At 36.0% G+C, this 21,265-nt stretch overlaps 2 protein-coding genes across 5 annotated transcripts in view; one reads left to right on the top strand and one right to left on the bottom strand.

The window, feature by feature from the left end:
* Ctnna3 (catenin alpha 3) overlaps positions 1-21,265 on the top strand; it is a 1,740,232-nt gene that overhangs the window by 760,069 nt on the left and 958,898 nt on the right. The gene's annotated exons all lie outside the window — the stretch shown is intronic.
* Positions 1-21,265, bottom strand: part of Lrrtm3 (leucine rich repeat transmembrane neuronal 3) — a 180,593-nt gene that overhangs the window by 124,366 nt on the left and 34,962 nt on the right. The gene's annotated exons all lie outside the window — the stretch shown is intronic.

The following is a 21,265-nucleotide window of genomic DNA, read 5'->3' as shown; positions in this document are numbered from 1 at the left end:
TTTTAAGTCCTGCTGACTTTGTGAAATCAATATAGCACATTATAATTGATTTATGAAATGAAAAGCCCTGTCTGACCAGTGAGCTCGGCAGTCGCAGTGCTCAGCACCCCACCCTTCTGCTCATTAGTGCACTTCCTTTGGCGTTGCCTGAGCCAAGGGCGCTGTCAGAGCTGGAAGGCGCAAGCCCTCTGCAGACAGCCTGTTTAAGATGTAGCTTGCATTTTATCCCGGGGGTCTTAAGCTTTTTCCCTGTTTCTTCCTACTCAGGTCAGCTGAAGGACTTCAGCCTCTTTCTCAGGCTCCCTCATGTCCTCATAATATCTTACTGGAAAGGCACACCTCCATTTATACCTGTTTCTTGACATTTTAATCTATTTGCTGCTTTTCCTTTCTTTCACCTTTCCCTTTCTCCCGTATCTGTCTTTCTTAGCTTGTCTTTTTCCACCTGGCCTTGTCTAGTCATTGATCTCTTTCATTCTGTTTTGTTATAATCTCACAAGGTGAACATTTTTTTCTGTCTTAATGTCTTTTAAAAATTTCAGTGCCTACCCTCTCATTCTTAATCCAACATCTCATACTTCTTGTCAATCCCTGCTAATTGATGTTCATATACCACTTAAAAACATTGAAGGAACTGTTACAGGCTGGTCATTGAACTAGGTGCTTTTTATCAATTTATTTTCTCTAAAAATGTGTGAGGAAAGTAGCATCCCTGGTTTCAGGTGAAGAAAGTACTAAGATTTAGAGAGGCTAATTAACTTTCTTGAGTCATTCAACTATTGAAGGGCAATATTGGTTTTTGAAATAAAATCTGTTTGATGCCAAAGCTTATGTTTCTTTTTTTTCTAGTACAAAATAGTGCTTCTAGTTGCCTCTGTTTTACTTTAAATGCATAACTATCAGAATCTGGCTCTTGGTGCACTTACAGGGGCTCATTGTCTTCAGTGCTACTCTTTCAAATAACTCTGCTGTTTAAACTGCCAGAATGCAAATGCATTTACTTCAAGCTTTTGGTCTATCCTAGTATATTGGTTGAATTATTCTTTCACACTGAGTATTCCTCTACCTAATGTGATGTGGGTAGAACTCCTTGTCTCATTATTACAGATAGAAGGAACTGCTCTCATATTGTCAAAAGTCACCAAGAGCAATCATATAACCCAGAAAAATGGACAGAGAGCTGAGCCAAATAGGCAGCCTTGGGAAGCTACATGAGAATTTCATCTTCTCTTTGTTCTTTTGATGTCACTTTGGGAGCCACTAAGTGGTAAAATTATAGGACTCTGCAGCAGCAGGAAAGTGATGCAGTGTCCTCGCGTCTTTAATGGTTGAAGGTGCCTGCAGTTTCTTCATGCAGGCACTGTACATTGCACTTTAGTGCTATGCCACATCTGCAGCATGTTAGTTTACAGTCAGCTAATAGGTTCCATCTATCTGAAATCTTGTATAATTTTGCAGTAATGTCGGACATTACTGTCATTCAAGATGTGCAATATTGTACCAAAAATTAACCACAGATGCCATATTAAACTAGCTGCAGACTTAGATTTAGCTACAGCAGGATGAAAATGTTATGTTATGGAAGTTGGCCAGAATTGCAATAGAGATGTACAGTAGAGGAGGAGGAGAGAAATTGAGGTCAAGCGGCCAAAACAGATAGAAATGGAAGTGAGAGAGTGTAATTCATGTGGTCAATGGCAATTCAAGAAGCCTTGAGATCAGAAAGAAGGCAGAATACAGGGTGATTGATGCCTGAGTGGGCTGATGCAGTTTTAAAGCAAGAGATCTAATCAGAAAAATAATTAGAGCTATAAATGAAGGTATAAGGAAAACACCTAAAATGTAATAATTTATCTTTAGGACTTACTGTAGCCAAGCTATTGATTTAGAATAAATTGCTATAAAACCTATAGAAGCTTAAAATGATCAATTCTGAGAAGTGAGTTTTGGATGCTCAAGGAGTCATAACGAGCCTACATTGTTACAAAACTCGAAGTTATCTTGCACACCATTGGACTTGAAGGCTCTTCTCTGGTAATAGAGCCTTATGAGATTAACCATTCTCATTTTGAGGAAAAGTATTGGAAGGTTCAATTGGTACAATTTTGTACTGCACACTGAGGTTGCAAAATTTTATTTCAACAAAATTGTGGGCTTGTGTGATTCTCATTAACTCCAGGGCCATCTGTCTTCTTGCTATTCATTTGGCTCATTTAGTCACAGGTGGGTAGGAAGGTCTCAATAGTTTTGGTTCTCATTCAATTCTGATTTCTGCTCGGGAAACAGAAAAGGCCTGTGACAGCTGCAGCAAGGCTGGGGTTCTCTTTCTCCAGAAGGTGGCTTCTCCCTGTAGTTTGCTACTGACAGGGAGAGCAGACAGTAAGCATTTCCTCACCCTGGTGTTTGGCTGCCTAAAACTATTGTCTTTGTTGCCTTATGGTATACTTGGATTAGAAGAAGAGACAAGGAATACAGTGGTCTCTAAAGTAATAATTAACTTTATTGGTAGAGTGGGGAAAAAACTGGTTATTAATCATTATGGGTCAGTCAAACCTCCTGATTTTCACCTATAATTTGTGTCTGCCTTCCTGGTTCAGAAATTAAGTATCACCTGGTTTAGTAGCCATGAGACATATTTGGTGCCTTAAAAGTTACCAGGCACATTGTAGGCCTCTCCAAACATCAAGGAAGAAAACATTTCTATTACTAAGGTATAACCTTGTTTTTCTTCCTCTACTTTTGAACACAAAAGAATAAAAAGCTGATGGAACCACCAGCTACTTACTTATCAGTGCTTCAGAAAAACAAGGCAAAGCAAAGCAAAGCAAAGCAAAGGAAAACAAAAAAACAAAACCAGGGTTCTTGGGTATTTTTTAGGTCTAGGGTTTCAAAATCCAGGAAAAACAGCACCATTTTAACAGATTCTCTTTTCACAGAAAAAAAATTAGAAAATTAAAAAATTGAAAAACCTGCAGTTCTACAATGATGGTGATATAGTACATTATAGCTGCTAACATCATTGGGCACTCCCTGAGTGTCCAAATGTATTCTCCATGCTTTACCTATGCTGACTTATTCATCCCCTCCAAGCCCAAATTCTATGTCTTAAGTGCAGTTATTACTTCCCATTTTTACTGATGTGGCAACTGTGCAATAGAATAATTAAATAACTCTTCCAGATCACCTGGCCAAAGTGTAGCAGTCTTACAGATTCCAGGAAGCCGATGCCTGAGTCTGCATTCTGGATCTTGACTTTCCTGCCTCTGTGATTCTGAGTTTCCTGCTGGAAAATCTTATATTCCTAATTTCATTCTCTTTTTTAATATGAACATAAGACATATAAAGGGGTAGAACTTCTGTAGGTGTGCTTTAATGCTGTGAATAAACTAAAACTCAATAAAAGCCATATTAATATTAACCAATATGTTTTTCTTCCTTTAGAATGCCCAACTCTAACAGTCATGTTTAAGAAATAGGTATGTGAGTAGTAGCTACTTAACAAGGAACTTGTCACTTGTTAGGAAGACTCATAAATGACTCCCTTTTAATAATAGACTTTGTGCAATTCATGTAAATATAGTTGTTAGTAATTCAGGGTAAGCAGTAATTTTAGGACCATATCGGTTGTGCATATTGAGTCTTGATTTCATACTCCTTTTATTTAATTAAACATTCTTGTTGGATTTAGTGGTGCATGCCTGCAAACCCAGCACTTGGGAAGTTGAGGCAGGAGGATATGAATTTGATGCCAACATGGACTACATAGTGAGACCCTGTCTCCAATCAAACAAATAAACTCCTTTATGAAATAATGTGACAAGTTAGCAAATGTATTCATTGAAACTTTCTGAGTTCCTGATTATTTTATTTGTTGTTGGGAATTTTTTTCAGCCTTTTTTCCCCTCTTTTTAAAAATCATGGTAAGAACACTTACCATGAAGGTTTATTCCCTTAAAAATTCAAGTGCACAATACACATTGTTAACTGTAGACACAATGCAGCAAATATCGACAGCTTATCTTGGGTAACTGAAACTTTACATCCACTGAACAGCAATTCCCCACTGTCTTAATTTTCAAAATGTCATTGATATCGTGTGTATATGAATGTAAATTTATGTCACTCATGATGTTATACAAAAGTATAGATTTCTGTAAATAATCTCGGTTAGCCCACACTTCTGAATTAAAGTTTGTCAGTCTGTCAGTTTTCCTAAAATATGTGTTGATTTCAAAAATGCTAAGCAGGAATACTTGTATTTAAAATATTCTGTGTAGTTTCCAAATCAAAACATAAATGATCCAGAAGGCTATAAAGTGTAGGTTGTCTTAATTTCAATGAGAGTTACAAGTGCAGGATTGATAGAAATTATCCATGCAACTTAGAAAGAAAATCCTATTTCCCTTAATATTTGCTATTACAAAAATTTTGATAGTGATAGCAACAGTTTTTTTTTTTGACAGCAGTTTTAAGGGGTTTTCCCTATTTTAAAAAAAGACCTTGTTATTTGTACACATTTGGAGCACATTTAGATGTTCTTTAGATGGAAATGCTGAAGTTTTCTGGCTTTCTATTCTACATGTGACAATGAACAAAAACCAATTTTTTTTCTGTCAGCCCTGAGCTAGGGCCACTCTTGTACTTTCTAAATTTCTATTATTAAAGTTAGGCTCAGGGTCCAATCGCAGGACTTTTATATATCAGATGCATTTTAGGTCCTTTGAACACAATATACCATTTCAAGTCCTTAATGAGTATTCCCACTAGTTTATATTCATCGTTGTAGACAATGGAACTACCAAGCATTGGTTATCTCTCACAGAAGCACGTGGAAATAGAGATTATTTTGAATTCTGTCTGAAATGTTCAACAAACTTCTCCATACTAGAAATCTCAATTTTGCTTTATTTCAGTACCAAATAATAAACCCACCAAGTAGTTATTTATGAAACAACCACTATCCTAAAAACAAAATAAAAACATATTTTTTCCAAGAAGGCTGTGATTTATTACACATTTTGCCAATAAATAATCTTTTACTTGAGATTTAAAGACTTATTTATAATGAGATGAATGAGAAGAACAAAGGCACTCAATCCAGATAATAAAATGTAGAGCAGAAAGTGAATAATTCAGAGCAGCAGGAAAGCAATGAAAAATAAGACCAGATTCAGGTTAAAGAAGCCCAAAAATGCCAAAATGGAAATTTTTCCTATGAAGGATTTTTTTCAGCAACAGTCATTATAGCAATAGTATACAGAAGAATATTTTTACATTTTGTAGGACAAGCTGGTAATAGGTTAACTGTGGTAACCTGTCGAAGATGTGATAAAGGCAAGAATAAAAGTGATGGAGAAAATGGAAAGAGGGATTCCAGAGCCTGGAGGATTTTTGACAATGTTCTTTTCTTTTTTTTTGGTGGTACTGGAGTTTAAATTCAGGACCTTGCACTTTTTAGGCAAGTGATCTACCTCTTGAGCTATTCCTCCAGCCCAGATAATTTTTTAGATAAGGTCTTGCTTTTTGCCCAGGCTGGCCTGGGGTGGTGGTCCTCATACTTATGCCTCCTACATAACTAGAATTACAGATGTGTCTCACCATGCCTAGTTTAGTTGTTGAGATGTGGTCTCTCTAAGTTTTTTGCCCCAGCTGGTTTCAAACTGCAATCCTCCGACTGAGATTTTTTTTCTGCTCTGTCTTACTGATTTCTTAACTCCAGATCTCAGCTGAAATATTGTTTTACAGAGCCTTCTTCCTTGATTCCCTGCCTTAGCACTCTCACTCCATTTATATGCTCACCAGCACCATATTCTTTACCTTGCAGTGTTAGAAAGACTTATATTTATTTAATTTGTTATTTATAATTTATAAAAGTCTTTTGACCAGACTTTAAATTTTGCAATGATGTGGATAATGTTTATGTTATATTGTCCTGATGAGCAACTAGCATGTATTCAACACATTCTATAAGTATTCCACACATTTTTGTGGACTAACTGACCTATTATTAGCCTTTAGTAATTTGTTCAATATAGGGAAATAATGGGGATTGAGTGGATGGGAAAGTGTTAAGCATAACCCAGGTTTGTAGCCTCAGTAGTATGCTAAGCAGTTACTGGTTTGTTTTTATGCTTTAAAATAAATGAACTTTTATATTTTTTTATGAGTAGGCATTGATGGAGTGATTGAAGAAGTGAAAAATCATGTATTAGAGAAAAGGAGAGGTCTAGTGAATGGAGAAAACAGAATAGAGAAGATAAGGATTTAGAAGAAGGACTGTCTGCCCCACAGACAGGGTGACTTCGACTGAAAGATTGATGGAGAACCAGATAATCTTGTAGATGAGCGGACTCAAAGCTGCCACCAATCCTGAAAAGTTATACACAAACTACTAAGCCAAGCTCTTGACAGTTTCAGATTCATAGAACTGGAGAGTATGGACAAAGTCAAAGACAGATAAAGTCAAAAAGACAGATCACTTCTCAGTTCTTGGTTCCTCTTTGCAGAATCCAGCCAAATAGTCCACCAAGCTTTTATGTCATTAGTTACAGGGAAAACCAAATTAAAGTCAAGATAAGGGTAATACCTCACATCACTGAAATGACTAAAATGAAAACAAAAAATGGAATATTGACTTTTCTAGATGATTTGAACCAATAAAACTCTTATACATTACTTATGGGAATGTGTAATGGTTCTACCACATTGGAAAACAGTTTGGAAGAGTCCTTACAAAGGTAACCATACACTTACCATATGAATAAGCCTTGCTATTCCTAAATATTCACCCAGGTTAAAAAAAAAAGTGTTAATGCAAGACCCATACACAGATGTGTAGAGCAGCTTAATTCATGGTTGTAAAAAAGTAGAAACAACCTACATGTCCAGCAGTGAGTGAAAGCATACACAAGTGTGCTGTGTGTGGTAGTGTGATGGAAGATTGCTCAGCTTTTTTGGAGAGAACTGTAGCTCTCCACATCACTCCTTCTTCGTAAGCAACAATTTACTTTCCAGCTCAGGTCATCATAAACTCTGATCCAGCAGTGAGTCTAAAGTTGTATTGTGCACAAGAAATAAACAAAACAAATTCCCCAAACACTCCATCAAATGACTCCACTTCTGAATGTATCCAAAGCAAAATGAGTCTGTGGAGGGTCAGTGGTGCCTGGTGTGGAGGTGGGAGTTGGCTGTAGAGGGGCACAGGGCGACATTCTTGATAATGGTAATTGTCTATGTGTTGATTGTGTGATAGTTACACTGGTGTCAAACCCTACTAAACCATACACTTCTCATGTGCACATTTTGTTTTGTGACAAAGTATACCTCAATAATGTTGATTAGAAATAAAAGAGTGAGTAATTTAAGCCTAACAAAATTATTTTGAAGCATGTACATAAGAGAATTTCAACACTTTTCTGCAAATTATATGCTGCTCATTATAAATAAGAATGTTACTGAAAGAAATTTATAAGAACAGACTTATAAGGCTTCTGTATAAGAAGTGTTTGCTTGTCAATATCTATTTACTGTGAATTAATTCTTTCATGATTAGAAAATACTTTATTGTTTGATTTAATACAAGTCATCCTTGCTACCTATTAATCTAAATTAGTGAGAATTCATTGTAATACTAATGCTACTGTTATATTAAAAATGTGGAAGTTTCTAGCATGGAGAATATTGTGAAAATCTTTACTAATTGTCAACTTTCTAAATTTAAACTTATGCATTATAATCTTTAGTCAGTATCATTTTATTTCAATTGGAAATGACATTTCTCGCATTTGTTTATAAGAGTTCTAAAATTTACTCTGATGAGAAGAATACAAAATCATTTTAAATAAATAAAAAAAGAACTCTTGTTAACCATCCTGAAATATTTCACTATTGTAGCAAATCATTTTTAACATGATTCAATAGTGCTCGTGGTTGACTTAATTTTTAATGTTGACTTTTATGAAATGTCCTTATTTCTCTCTAGTACATTTAAGTACCTACCTTTCTATACAGAAACTTTAAAAGTCTTTTATAAAATAACTTTTATCATATGAAAGAAATAATAAGACAGTCTTGGCTTATTAAAACTAAAGTTCACTATTTTCTGAGAGCAAATGGACCAAAAATATCATTTATGCTGAAGATTAGGGGGAAGGAATTAATGCTTTTATGTTAATAAAATATATTATAAGATATTGTATATCTTACAAGAAGTTTTGAACTGGTTATGCCAAGTGGTTAAGGAAGGAGTTGAACTCTGGAGAAGAATAACAGAGAAGGGAAAAGTTCAGCCTGTGAGAGAAATAAATCTTTTTTCATCCAAATGGAGCTGGAAAAACACAAAACCAATGACATATTGTTGAATTTGACAGACTGATAGTTCAAGATAAAGAGAGGCATATACAACACTAAACTAAGTTTAACAACTAGTAGGGTGCAGCACAGGACATTATAAAGAATGTTAAAAATCATTGGTTCAAGGACAATGAGGACAAATCCAGAAGTCATAGGGTTAAATAGAGGGAAATAATTTTACTTACTTTTCAGTTCCTAAAACAAATATTGGCAGAATGGAATATATTGAAGTACATTGGAGTGTTTTAAACCAAGAGAACTATTCTGACCTTGCAGATAAAAAATGCTTTTGGCCAAGAATAAAAAATATTGGAAGAAAAAGAACCTGTGGTAAATGTATTAGTAGAGATGACAAGATCCCTTGTAATTAAAATAAATCATGTTGGTGATATCTACATTTTCTATTGGATGTACACAACTTCCAGGTCTTACTTGCAAACACAGTGAAGTGAGAATAGTTTTTCCTGCTTGTACCAACACATGTATGATTATGACAGGTGTCATTTTTTGAATTTTTAGTTAGTATTCCACTAGATGCTTTTCCAAATAGATGAGTGGATTAAACTCTTCATTTTATAGGCTTTAAAAAGTTAAATAATTGGCACAAAGTCACACAACTGTTAGCAAGTAGATTTGGAATTTAATACTTATTCTAAAACCTGTCCCTTTTTTTCTTTTTAACTTTGTTGTGCCACATATTAAAGAAATCCCAAATTTATTAATCTTCACTTTTTTCCTCAAGAAAAAAAGGTCAGAGAAAGAGAGAGAGAAATAATGCAAGCACTTAGAGAAATGCAAATAAATTTGTATGAAAAGGGAGGTTCCTGGAATCTTGCCATATTAACAGATAACATTTCTATTTCATTTGGTTGAGAGAATTCACTTTCTTGACTTCTTGAGATTTGATCTTTATTACCTTAAAAAATATGAAGTAATATCAAGAGGAAGGGATATGTGTATGCAGAGAATGGGGCTATCTCCTTTCAGGTAGAATTCCAACCTTACTTGGCCAGTCATTTGTTATCTTTTGGGAGTTCTGCCTAGAGACAAGAAAAGGACACACTTGGGCTTCTAAGATGCCATTCTGGCCATTTGTGAAAATAATGTATTGTCTAGACACAGAGTTTCGGTTATATATTTAACAGAGACTTCAGGTCACAGTCATTTCTAAGGTTTTACAATGGGTATTTTGAAACATTTTTTGGCATTACTAGAATTTTATATGAATATAGGAAGGTGCTAAAAATTACCCTAATAGAGGAGTTTGTTTTATTTTTTTCTGAACAGAGGATGAGCATTTGAGTTCTGGCCACCAATTAGCTTACAGAACTGAAACATAAAATCACTGTGAATGTCTGGGGAGGAAAGAATAATTACTAAACACCTGCCATATACAAAGAAGAAACTGACTCATGTGTATAGAAAACCTATGGATGTCTTCCTACGAGGCAGTATAAAACCAATGTGCAAATTCACAAAATACGAGTATAACTGTGAAGAAATCCCCATAGCCCTACTTATGACTGACAGATGATAAAACTTTTGTAGAGCCTTAATTGTAATACCTAATTGCTACATCTGACCCTGCTATAGCTCAAGACTCCTAAACTTCATGTAATTTAGAGTATCTGTAGTGTGTGTGTATATGTGTGTGTGATAGCTCCAGGGATTTATTACAGGCTACAATTACTTTGGAATTGTTGAGATACCTGCAGTTCACTACACCTATGGTACCAGTCTGGTGTCCCAATCGGTTCTAGTCTCAGGTACTTTGTAATGATCAGGTTGTGAGAGAAATCTTTGAGGTAGGTCACTACTGTTACTTTCATATTCAGAATCTTTCATGTCGTTTCAGGAAAGTGTTTCTGATAGAAGAATTTACAGAGGACCCATGATATTGTCCATATTAAGAAAATATAGAGGGTCTCTGGGTCATGAAACCTTATGAGTATTGGGAGAGGCAAATTTCCCCCTTTGATGTGAAACTGATAGCTCCCACAAAAGAAATACAAAAGGCTAATAAACAAAAACATATTCAATATCATAAGTTATCAAATATGAATTATGTCAGTTTTGAACTGATATAATTGTAAAAGATTTTAAATGGGTAGATTCAGGTATGATCAAATAAGTACTTTTATAACTATCAGGAGTAGCTAGTTTTACTGCAGATTATTAGGCAAGCAATATGGTACTTTGAACCAAAAATGATAAATTTGTTCATTTTATACAGCAGTTTGTAGAAATATCCTGAGCAAATAATCAAAGATTTAACCAAAGTTTTATGGACAAATCCATGTAAAATATTCTCCCTCAACTTTTTGATATTTTGTTACTCAAATGTGCATCAGTAGCATAATAATTCAATTATTTCACATTCATTTTATGGGATAATAAGAAGCTATTAAAACTCATGATTCTGAAGAAGTTTTAATGGCATGGAAATGCTCACAATGTAATGATAAGTTATAAAAACAAGATATAAAATAGATATATAGTATCATTCCGAGTTTATGAATACAAATGCCTGTGTATAGATGTATGAATGTTTGTTGGTGGTTTTATCTTTTTTATTAATATTATATTTACATTTTCTTTTTAATGCTTGAAATCTTAAAAATATTAATTTACTTGAAACAAATATCTCATGAAATAAAAACATGTTTAAATTCAAGTTATTGAAATTGTACCTTTTAGATTCAATTTCTTGCATTATACTACAGTTCATATCAGTTATTCATTTTTCTTTACATGAATATATACTGGATGCATTGGCGCTATGGGGAGGTGACAGAAACTTAAGATACGGGGCCTGAGAGCCTGGTTCCGTCCTCTTTCTTTCTGCTTTCTTTGTTGAGGGTGAGTAGTTTTGCTATGTCATGTAATTCTGCCATAATGTACTGCCTTGCCACTAGTCCAAAGCAATAAGACTAGTTGTGGACTGGAACCTCTAAAACCATGAGTCTAAATACAGCCTTTCTCTATAAATCCATTATCTCAGGTATTTGTTATAGCAGCAGAAAGCTGTTTAACATAGTGGCATCCATAAACATAAGGTAGCCATCTTCCTCAAATACAAAATATTTCTGTTTTCCTTATTTCATTCCTTTGAGTTTGAAATAGGGAAACAATTAAGGAAAGTATAGGGAAAACTACTGAACACATCCTACGAAAACTACTAGTTCTATACAGGGTAACAGATGTAAGACGTTAGTGCATACTTATTCATGTTGTTCCTCTTCTCAAGTTCTAAGCACACGATTTGTTAGTGATCAAATTTGTGGCTTCATTCTTCTGTAGTAGACAGGGAAGGGTGGTTTTTTGTTAATGTTAATTGTAGCTCCTGCTTTTTCCTACCTCGAAAATTGAATGCTGCATTAGATTTATAACACTAAAACTGACTCACTGTTGGTCATGTTAAAAAGCTTCTGTCAGTCAGATAGTTTACTTTTAGGTATTTCTTTGTTTAATATGAAAAGTATTTTCTGAAAAAATTATTTTGAGGTAACCCAATTGCATACAAACTCCTTAGGGTAATAAAAAAATTGTGTGACATTTGGTTCTTTTAAAAAGAACCAAATAAATTTATTTGCCACTTCCTCATATAAAAAGTCTTTAAAAATTAGTTATGCAATCTAAAATTGTACATCAAAAATGAGAATAAAACTTTATTTAAAAAGATCAATTTAATTGATTGTTCTCTCTCCCTTCCTCCATCCCTCCCTCCTTCTCTCTTCCCCCTCCCTCCTTTCTCTCTCTCTCTTTGTAAGGATTGAACCTAGGTCCTTGCTAGACAAGTGCTCTGTCACTGAGTTACATCTCCATCCCTAATAGACCTAAAAAGAACTAATCTTTCAATAAATTCTGAGTGAAAATAGAACAACTTTAAGGAGTTTATAAATACAATAAGTGTTTTGCCAATGATTATAACAGCTAACAGTATTGAAGTCTTGTGCCAGAAGCTTCACTTTTCTTATCATATCACTATGAAATAACAACTATTATTATACAAATTTTATAAATGGGGAAACTGGAATATGGGCTTCTTAATTTGTCAAAGTAAAGGAGACAAAGGATTCAGGTCCTGAGTTCTGACTACAATGTTATACATTGCTGTTACAATACTGAGCTATAATAAATTTATGCCATCAACTTTGGCTTCTGTAATGCTTGCAAAGCAACCTAGAGGTTTTACAATTTACCAAGGAGGATGCATTTCTCTCAAAAATGTTTTATACTGTAAGAAGGCACACTTCATAAAATTATTTGCATGTAACACAGAAAGAAAAGTTTTGCAAGCTGGTAGTAAGGTTCTCCCCTCCTGTGTCATACATCCTTTGAAACATGCAAGCATTGGAAGAACAAGGATGAAAGAAGAGAAGATGGAAGGAAGAGAGTTAATTAATTAATTAATTTTTTTGACTTTGAAATTTCTTTTTTTAAATTTGTTTATTCATATGTGCATACATTGTTTGGGCCATTTCTCCCCCCTACTCCCCACCCATTCCCTCTCCCCCCACCCCCTCTCTTTCAGGCAGAATCTGTTCTGCCCTTAGTTCTAATTTTGTTGAAGAGAGAACATAAGCAATAATAAGAAAGACAAAGCATTTTTGCTAGTTGAGATAAGGATGACAAATGGATTAAGAAAATGTGGTATTTATACACAATGGAATTCTACTCAGCCATGAAGAAGAATGAAATCTTATCATTTGCACGTAAATGGATGCAACTGGAGAACATCATTCTGAGCAAGGTTAGCCAGCCTCAGAAGACCAAATATCATATGTTCTCCCTCATATGTGGACTTTAGATTTAGGGCAAATACAGCAATGTGTTTGGACTTGGGTCACATGATAAGAGAAGAGCACACATGGGAAGTATGGGGATAGGTGAGAATTAATTTATTGAAGAGATTCATTATTTGGCATTGCCTTGTTTTATTTTTGAGACAATTTTCTAGACACTATTTGCACCTTCCCCTTAAAGACCTAAATATCATTTTATTGGGGATTACCTGATAAGTCTTTAAAGAAAAATTTTCTTTTTGGCATTCCTGTGGTTTGAGCTTAGGGCCTTGTGCTTGCCAAGCAGGTGCTCTACCATCTGAACCATATGCCTTAGCCCTTTGTTGCTTCAGTTATTTTCCAGGTAAGGTCTCACTTTTTGCCAGGGAGTAGCCTTGGACCACAATAGTCCTATTTATGCTTTTTGCATACTTGGGATTACATATGTGTATCACTATACCCAGCTTGTTTGTTGAGATGGTAGGGGGGTTTCTCACCAACTTTTTGCTTAGGCTGTCCTCAAACTCTGACCTTCCCTATCTCTGCTTGATAAGTCTTTCTACCCTAATCACCATCTAACTGACATTCATCTGATCTCAGGGCTCCTGTCCTGTTCTTCCACTTATTTGATCATTTTAAAATTCTCCATTATTTACTAACTTCAACTTGGAAAGTGGATATGTGGAAATGATTGAAGTGAGGAAGATATTTTTCAAGTGTTCAGGTACTTTGCACATATGATTTCATTTAAGATGTACTTGTCACATAGCAACATTTTCCTCTTACACACAAATCATTGAAGCTTAGGAGGTGGATAATTTCCCAACGTTGCACAGATCACAAGTGGCAGAGGTGCAGTTCCAAGCTGTGTTTGTATCCGAGCTCTTTCCATGACACAGTGCAGCACCTCTCAGTGAATGGGCTGTGCCATTTGGTTGACAGCCACTGGGTAATGCTACAGAACTTCTATAGCAAATTCTGAAGATGGTTTTTATTTCTTTTCAAGCATCATGCTTAAAATAATCTTGGTGAAGTTACACAGTGTGGTATGGTTTGGGTAAGTAGACCAATGTCTGCTTCTTACTGCAATGGATAAGTGGGCTATTGTGCACAGAAGATAAGATTAAAAAACAAACAAACAAACAAACCAAAAACAACAACAAAGAACCTGTATTCATTCTCTCAGCAACACCTATATTGAATACTTGTTTTCTTCCAGGTCCTTGTGATGAATTAGTGAACATAACAGGCAAAATTCCCCGCCCTTACAAAATGCATTATTGGGCAAGAGAAACAAATAAATATAACATGGTAACAACTGCTCTTCATAGAAAACAAAGAAAAACATAAAAATGTTTTAAGTAAGGGGGAATCACAAAGCCCTTACTGAGAGAGACTTTTAGATGAAAACTTGGAGAAGACATTTGGGTGAAGAGTATTATAAGCAGAGGGAATTGTGAGTACAGAGGTTCTGAGTAAGGTTGTAATGAGTAAGGGAGAAAGAGAGAGAAACAGTGAGAGAGAGAGAGAGAGAGAGAGAGAAACAGAGAGAGAGAGAGAGCAAGAGAGAGCACATTGTAAGTGCTGTATATATCATTTTTTTCAGTGAGAAAATATCTGTTAGATTCTGAAGGCCTTGCAATGCATTTGCCTTTCAAAGTGAGGAAAATGTGCATGCTGTTAAGGGGTTTTGTGCAGGAACATGGCATGCTAGAACTTTTGCTTTAAAAGATCATTCTAGCTGATATTTTGAGATGAAGTATGATTGGAAGCAATTAAGTGGTTACCTCAATAAGCTATCCAGGAATGATGGCAGCTTGAATCAGCATGGTGGCTGTTGATTTGGTAGGATCACAGATTCTGGTTCTATTTATAATGAAGGGAGTTCTAATCACAAAACTTGGTGCTGGGTTGGAAATGGGTTTGAGATAGAAGCATCAGGGATGATTCCAAACATTTTGGCCTGAGTGTACCATTAATTGGTTTGGAGAATATGAGGATGGATAGTGAGGAAGAGGTGGATGTGGAGATCAGGATTGCAGATTTATATATGTTAAGTTTGAAAATGTCTACTACTGCTTTAAGGGGTGATATTAAGTAGACAATTGGACTTATAAACCTAAAATTCAGGGAAGGGATCCAGCCTAAGCATATATTTTTAGGGTCATCTACATATGTTTTTATCAGTATCACTGATGAAGTTAGTAAAGGACTAAATTTGAACACAAAAAGAAGAGGTCTAAGGACTAACCTAGGACACTTCAACATTAAGAGGTTGGTCAATGAAAAGGAACCAGGAGGCTGTGATAATAATGCTAATGAGTCAAAAAAAATGAAGATTGAGAACTGACATTAGATTTGCTGATAAGGAGTTTACTGACGTCCTTAAGAGGAGCAGCTTCAGAGGAATTTCAGTGGAGAAACCTTCAGAGTGAGTTAAGGAGAATTAGATGAGTTAGCCATCAGAGAGTACATAGAGCAATAGAAGTCACTCTGGTATAAGACACTATAGTTATTACAGCTAACTTTAAAGAGAATTTTTATGCTCATCACTTGTTTGACCCACTACAAGGTCTCACTACTGAACATTTCACAAAGTAGCACATTTGTGGTTTTAATGTTGGGATAATTATGTTAAATTAATTGAATTCATTTACAACCCTAGGCTTTTACATTTTATGTATTTGCAAATGATCTGAAAAAGAGTCCATGGGATTAACTAGTAGTCCTTATGAAGAAAAAGCTTAGAACTATTTCTGTTTTGAGGTCACTATCAAGATTTACATAGATACTTTCTCTTTATCTTTACCAACAGTATCATTATTCTGAATCCTATGCTATCTCCCTTTTTGTAAAGGTTTTCACAGAGTGTAATTAAAATTTAAAAAATTTCAATACACCACAAACCTATAACACCTTGTTCCATATTGATCCCTTATAATTTTGTGTTGGAATGGCTGTGCTACAGAGAGATGATTGCAGAGTTAAACAAATCTGCTGACAACTTTCAGAATGTTGAAGATGGAGCATTTCATAATATTTTGATCCACTTAGATGCCCACTATTTCTCTTTCTTCTTCTAGGCAGTTATGAATGATTAACTTGCATTTTCCAGCTACATATTATCTGAGAAAAGATAATTCCAATTAGTACTATGCTCTGAAACTTTTTCAAGTGCTTAACTACTTCATTTTGCTGTGTAGTTTCAAATGAGGCAGATTAAAAAATCCACTCTGATTTAACTGGTATTTTCTATACAACATCTGGTCCAACATTTAGATCTGTAGCTGAGCTTATAAATCAAAATGGAGCTGGCTTGGAAGTGGTACAGAAATGTCCCATGATTTTTGTGGAAGATTTGTGATTGCTTTTATGTTAACATACTAGAACTAAAAATGAGCTGTTATATTTTAAATTTTAAACATTTTCATTATGAAAATGAGTTTATTATAATTACTTTACTAAAATATGGTTTTCTGCAGAAACAGATGACCAAGAGCTTAAAGAGAGCATTAAATATATTTAGAAAGTTTGCTAGAGATGAATGTAAAAGTTTCCAAACAGCTATGAGGGTCAACTCAAGAACCTTACATACCTGGCTCAAGAGACTTCTAAAAGGAACAAATTACAAAGTCAGTATAGAATAGCTTAGTGTGGGATGTGTTTGAAATGTTGCTGACTGGACATTGGAAGGTAGATGGTAGAGAGTTTATCAAAGATTGAAATTTGCCAAATGATTTTGGTAGAAAAAGAGCCAAAGAAAGAGCAAAAAAGAGTTTATGAATATCAGCAAAGTATCCCAGTCTTTATTTTCAGGCCAGATAGAGAGAAGGGTGAAGCTAGAAAAAGAAAGGTACACTAAGAAATTACAAACAACTCAAGAAATTAGAGGAAGATTAAGATCAATTACATTGAAACAGGAATGAAACTCTTTGGAACAAATAAGGGTCTAGAATGTGAAATCTCAAAGTAGCTACAGAAATCCTTTAATTATGTTATTTAACCACTCCAACTGCTTAATTTTCTAGATGACCCAGAGAGTTTAAGTCTATTTCCTAAATCTATGGAAATAACCTTTAGAATTAAGGGGATGAGATTCTCAACCCTTTCATGCTTTTTGTTCTCGATCCAATTGCCACAGAAGTGGAAAGAATGCCTATAGAAAACTGAAACTTAGATCCATGCCTGTCACCCTGTACAAGTATCAACTCAAAGTAAATTAATGACCTCAATATAAGGCCTGAAACTTTGAAGGTAGTTAAGGAAAGAGCAGGGACTACACCAGAGGCAATAGGAATAGGTAATGACTTCCTCAATAGAACTCAAGTAGCTCCACAACTAAGAGAAAGGATGGACAAATGGGACTATGTGAAATTAAAAAACATCTGCACAACAAAAGAAATGTTTCTAAATTGAAGATGCCACCTACAGTGGGAGAAAATCTTTGCCAGCTATATTTCAGATAAGGGACTGATAACCAGAATATACAGGGAGCCAAAAAAACTAAACTCCCAAAAAGTCAATGACTCAATGAAGAAATGGGCAAGTGAACTGAACAGAGCCTTTTCAAGGGAAGAAGTCCAAATGGATAAAAACATGTGAAGAAACAAATGCTCACCATCCCTGACTATAAAAAAAATACAAATCAAAACCACACTAAGATTCTACCTCACTCCTGTTAGAATAGATATCATCAAGAACACAAACAACAATGAATGTTGGCAAAGATGTGGGGCAAAAGGAACCCTCATACACTGCTGGTAGAATGTAAGCCAGTACAACCACTATGGAAAAGAGTGTGGAGGCTCCTCAAAAAACTAAAAATAGATCTACCAAATGATCCAGCAATTCCACTCCTAAGGATACACGTGAAGGAATGTAAGTCAGGTTACAACAAAGGCACGTGCACACCCATGTTTATTGCAGCAATATTCACAACAGCTAAACTGTGGAAACAGTCAAGATGCCCCACTACTGACAAATGGATTAAGAAAATGTGGTATTTATATACAATGGAATTTTACTCAGCCACAAAGAAGAATGAAATTTTGCCATTTGCAAGTAAACGGATGGAACTGGAGAACATCATCTTAAGTGAAGTTAGCCAGATTCAAAAGGCCAAAAGTCACATGTCTGCTCTCATATGTGGAATTTAGACCTAATAGAAATGCAGCAATATTATGAACTCACTAAGGGGAGTTCATGTATTGGAGGGGTAGGGTAAAAGAAAGAAACTATGAAGTTGAATACGGTTGGTACACTCTCTATACAACAATGAATACAGAAATTTTAAACTGGCTAAAACCACCATAAGAAAGGGATTAAGGTGGAAAATGTGAGATAAACCAATTGTGGTTATAATACATACATACATGGAAATATCAGAAGGAAACTCCCTGTTGTAGCTACCTTTATCTCAAACAAGCAAAAAATGTCATTTTTTTCTTTTTTCTTCTACAAAATCAGAGAACAGGAGGGCAGACAGGTCCTGCTGGGGGCGGGAGTTGGGGTTGGTACCAGTGGGAGGGGGAAGGTGGCAGGGAAAGGGGGTAGGAGGGTGAATACAGTGCAAAAAAATGTGTACGCATGTATGTAAATACAAAAGTGATACCTGTTGAAAGTATTCCAGGAATGGAGGAAGGGCAGATAAATGAGAGTGGTGGAGGGGGGTGAATGCAAGTATGATATATTTGATACATCGTAAGACCTTTTGTAAATGCCAAAAAGTATTACCAGGAGGATCCAAAATGGCAACTGAGACACAGATGCCGGCAATGTGAGCTCTGAATCAGGGACCTTGCTGAGACTCGAGCCACGCTTGGTAAAGGTGAAGAGTTGAAACTTTGGCACCCTGAACCCCTAGCCTGTGGATGTCTTCTCCACACCACAATACACTGAGAGAACAGGTGAGCTGCCACCCCCACGCTGCCATCACTGGCCACTGGCCATGGGTCACTGACTCCAAACGTGATTGGGAGAACTTTGGCAGACCAACCAGGTGAAAGCCAAGTGTCATGTGGTATCCCTCAGCCACCCCTGTGATACACCAGCACAACCCCCCTTGGCAGACTGATCCCCCCTGCAAACAAAAAAAAACCTGAATAAACAATGGAATTGAAAACTAGTGCACAGCGAGGGGGTGGGCGTTGCTGAACACACACCTGAGAAGGGGGAAGGGGCAAGGAGCCGAATTCATGCGAACCATCAGTAAACAAATGGCAAGAGGGCTGCCAGCAGGCAGGTGACAGGCCACTGCCTGAAGTAGGAAAGGAGCAAGGGTGGCAGACTACAGGGCTCAGACCCTGGACACCCACTGTCAGATGGCTCTGCAGCATTGAGGAATGAACAGCGAACCATCACAACACACTGCCAGCAGAAGCTGGCTGAGGGATCACTGACCTTGTGCTTGCCCCAGGGAAAGGGGGTGAAGCAAAGACACAGGCCCCTAGTAAACAAGCACAGAGATAAGCCAACTCCAAAGCAGGACAACTAGTAGACTTGCAGAGCTGCCACACCTCACTGTGGGAGAAGCTGACCAAGCAGCAGCTGCTGAAAGAAGAAAGAAAAAAACACTACCCACAGGCCAAACACCTGGCAAGACTAAGACAGAGCTCCTGCTTAAATACCAGAACCAGGACTGGATACTGGAGGAGTAACACCAGAACTTAAACTAAGACTGAAATTCAATTGATCCTAAATCTGGAGCATTTGCTTGTTTCTTGTTTATTTGCTCATCTCTCCCTGCTAATTTCTTTGGGTTTTTTGTTCATTTTGTTTTGTTTTTTGTTGGTTTTTTTTGGTTTTATCATTGTGAATTAGTTAATACTAAATTACTCCCAAACCAGGTACAAAAACAACACACACACAATTAGCTAAAAATCCAAAACAGCCACACCACCAACTAGCCTATCAAGAACAGTTACACAATACCAGCAGGAACAATGGGGAGAAAAAAAAGGGATGGAAATTTGTTCCCCACCACCCCGCAAAAAAAAAAAAAAAAAACAAAAAAAACAATACAGGATTCAGAAGGAAATGAAGAAAATGGATACCCAGTTCTGGACTCCAACAAAACAAAGATAAATGACACCAAGGAACCCAACGACATCCACAAGAACACTCTTAAAAAAGATATCCTGCAAGTAATCACTGAGAATTTCATGGAGATGAGACTAGACATGGTTAACCAAAATGTACAAGAGGCACTCAAGAAATTTCAGGACACCTAAAATAAAGAATATGAGAAGACACAGGAGCAAATAAATGAAATCATAGGAGCCCTAAATAAACACCAAGGGAAACGAAGATCCCTATAAATAGGGAGATAAATGAATTAAAGACAAAAATAAACAATATTAAAGAGGAAGTGACCCATGACATGGAAAACCTCAGATAAAAGAATGAAACAGAAACACAAAACACAATGGAAGGCCACTCCAGCAGACTAGAACAAGCAGAAAACAGAATCTCAGAACTTGAAGATAAAATGGAAATTCAAGGAAAAACTGAAGAGCTACTAGTCAAACAACTCAAGACCTGTGAAAAGAATATGAAAGACTGCATCGACTCCATCAAAAGAACAAACCTGAGAATCATGGGCATTGAAGAAAGAGAAGAGGTGCAAGCAAAATCAATGTGTAATATATTCAACAAAATAATAACAGAAAATTTCCCAAATCTACAGAAAACTATGCCCATTCAGGTACAGGAAGCCTCCAGGACACCAAACAGACTTGACCAAAATAGAAATATCCCACAACATATTATCATTAAAACAACAAGCATAGAGAATAAAGAAAGAATATTGAAGGCTGTAAGAGAGAAAAAACAAATAACATAGAAAGGTAAAACCATCCAAATCACAGCAGATTTCTCAACAGAAAACTTAAAAGCAAGAAGAGCATGGAGTGAGGTATTCCAGGCACTGAATGAAAATAACTTCAACCCCAGGATACTCTACCCAGTAAAACTATCATTCAAAATAGTTGGAGCAATAAAAGTCTTCCATGATAAGCAGAAACTCAAACAATATATGACCACCAAGCCACCACTACAAAAGATTCTTCAAGGAATTCTGCACACAGAAAATGAAAGCAAACAAAACCATGAAAAGACAGGCAGTATCAAAT

Source organism: Castor canadensis, chromosome 7, assembly GCF_047511655.1.
Source record: "Castor canadensis chromosome 7, mCasCan1.hap1v2, whole genome shotgun sequence".
NCBI classification, from domain to species: domain Eukaryota; kingdom Metazoa; phylum Chordata; class Mammalia; order Rodentia; family Castoridae; genus Castor; species Castor canadensis.
Note: the sequence above shows the minus strand (reverse complement) of the source record. Positions and strands in the feature narration are given on the sequence as shown.